Raw genomic sequence first — 2,827 nt, 5'->3', positions numbered from 1 at the left:
CGCTGCACCACAGGGGGGCCTCACTCAGGGACCCCTGCAGGCTAAACTCAAGTTAGTTTTGTAGGAAGCCCTGCCCTTGTGGAAAAATGCCTGCTATTTGTTCTGTGCCACCCTCTGCCCATATTTGTCTTCCTCTCCCCTCCTCCCTCCCTAAATAGCCCGCGTTGGCCCCATCCCTGTTGAACTTTGTCCTATTGGCACTGGAGTATCTTTCCAACCACCACAGCAGTCCCGTGGCAAAGATTTACAAAGTGAATCAAGAGGTGAACTTACACCAACTGCACAAATTGAAAGCCAATTCTTACTGTAATCTTACCTCACTGGGAAATGTAATTTGGTAGAATAGGTTTGTTGAAGGCTGGAGTGCAATGGCACGATCTCGGGTCACTGCAACCTCTGCCTCCCGGGTTCAAGCGATTCTCCTGCCTCAGCCTCCCAAGTAGCTGGGATTACAGACATGCACCACCACACCTGGCTAATTTTGTATTTTTAGTAGAGACAGGGTTTCGCCATGTTGGTTAGGCTGGTCTGAAACTCCCGACCTCAGGTTGGGATCTACCTGCCTCAGCCTCCCAAAGTGCTGGGATTACAGGCATGAGCCACCGCACCTGGTTGAGATCGGATGTTTTTAAAAAAGGGGAGTTTCACTGCACAAGCTTCTCTCTCTTTGCTTGCTGCCGTTGCACATAAGATGTGACCTGCTCCTCCTTGCCTTCTGCCGTGATTATGAGGCCTCCCCAGCCATGTGGAACTAACACTTCAGTTCTGGAAGATCAAGATGAAGATAAGTCCCCAAAGAAAAATACTCCTTGGCAGATAAGTAATGGAACATCATTTGTGATCATCTCCAGAAAGAGGCCGTCAGAAGGAAACTATCAAAAAGAAAAAGACTTGTGTATTCAATATTTTAACCAGGGGTCTGAATCAGATCAGTTGGAATTTGTGGAACATCTTATTTCACGAATGTGTCATTATCAGCATGGACGTATCAACTCTTACCTGAAGCCCATGTTGCAGCAGGACTTTATTACTGCTTTACCCGAGCAAGGCTTAGATCACATAGCAGAAAACATTCTTTTGTACCTGGATGCCAGGTCTCTGTGTGCAGCAGAGCTGGTATGTAAAGGATAGCAAGGAGTGAATTGAACAAATGGTACACACTGATCCCCTATGGAAAGGACTTTCAGAAAGAAGAGGGTGGGATCAGTACCTGTTTCAAAACAGACCCACATCTAGCCCTCCAAATTCATTTTATAGGTCGTTATACCCAAACATTATCCAGGATATGGAGACTATAGAATCCACCTAGCGGTGTGGCCGACACAGCTTGCAGAGGATTCAGTACCACTTTGAAAATAGTAAAGGTGTCTATGGTTTACAGTACGATGATGAAAAAATTATCAGTGGCCTACAAGATAATTATATTAAGATTTGGGATAAAACCAGCCTGGAATGTTTGAAAGTGTTAATGGCCACACAGGCTCTGTCCTCTGTCTGCAGTAGGATGAGCGTGTCATTGTAACTGGCTCTTCGGATTCTACGGTGAGAGTGTGGGAAGTGAACACAGGTGAAGTTCTTAACACATTAATCCACCACAGTGAGGATGTACTGCACTTATGCTTCAGCAGTGGACTGATGGTGACCTGTTCCAAGGACCACTCCATTGCTGTGTGGGACATGGCTTCTGCGACCGATATCACTTTATGCGGTGTCCTGGTTGGCCACTGAGCTGCTGTCAACGTAGTAGACTTTGACGAGAAATACATCGTGTCTGCCTCTGATGACAGGACCATCAAAGTCTGGAGCATGAGCACCTGTGAATTTGCTCTTACTCTCAATGGGCACAAGCGAGTCTTGTCTCCAGTACAGGGATGGGCTGGTTGTTAGTGGATCATCAGATCATACCATTAGGCTCTTGGATATTGAATGTGGCTCCTGTTTAAGAGTCCTAGAGGGACATGAAGAATTGGTCCGATGCATCCAGTTTGATAACAAGAGGATGGTCAGTGGGGCCTATGATGGGAAAATTAAAGTTTAGGACTTGCAAGCCGCTCTTGACCCTCGAGCCCCAGCAAGCACATTGTGTTTGCGCACATTGGTGGAACATTCTGGACATGTGTTTTGCCTACAGTTTGATGAGTTTCAAATCGTCAGCAGCTGCCATGATGACACTATTTTGATTTAGGATTTCTTAAATGTGCCTCCCAGTGCCCAGAATGAGACCCATTCCCCCTCCAGAACATACACTTAGATCTCTAGATAGCAGTCTGCACTTTCACCTGTTTCCGGGTTTTCTAGTCTTGAACTACTGGCTACATGGCTACCAATGCCTAAGGGAGTTCGTTCACAGCTGAGTTATGAAGCTGGAATTGGTTCTAGACGCTGGGTAGATGCAAAGCAGCCTAACTCTTCAAGTCCCGACATTTCTCACCTCTGATTCCGGCTCTACTTTGAGAAGGAGACCTTAGCTTCACTGACTTGAAAGTAGCACAGAAGCCCATTTCCTTCCCTCATCAGTGAAAAAATCTAATGTTTCAAATGTAAACTGATCATAGAAAAGGAACATAGAATCTGTTTTACAGAAGTAAATTGACTGCCAAGAGAAGTCTTGGCCTCTAATTTATATTGCTTTGCACTTTGGTTTGATACTAAGAAACAACATTCTTCTTCAGTGAAATTTTGGGTGCCAAACACCTACTCAGAATGTCCACGGCTTTCATTTTCAAAAGTTAACATTCTCCTTTTGACCGTCCAAGTCATTATGAATTTTGACTTGCTGTATTAGGAACATGTTGGACAATGGAAAAAACTCTCTGGGTCGTTTTAG

At 45.1% G+C, this 2,827-nt stretch overlaps 1 pseudogene; it reads left to right on the top strand.

Annotated features, from left to right (window-relative positions):
- The first annotated feature begins 643 nt into the window (after nucleotides 1-643).
- LOC129138320 (F-box/WD repeat-containing protein 11-like) lies at nucleotides 644-2,263 on the top strand (annotated as a pseudogene).
- The last annotated feature ends 564 nt before the right edge of the window (nucleotides 2,264-2,827 follow it).

The sequence above is a fragment of the Pan troglodytes genome, chromosome 22 (genome assembly GCF_028858775.2).
Source record: "Pan troglodytes isolate AG18354 chromosome 22, NHGRI_mPanTro3-v2.0_pri, whole genome shotgun sequence".
Taxonomy (NCBI): domain Eukaryota; kingdom Metazoa; phylum Chordata; class Mammalia; order Primates; family Hominidae; genus Pan; species Pan troglodytes.
Note: the sequence above shows the minus strand (reverse complement) of the source record. Positions and strands in the feature narration are given on the sequence as shown.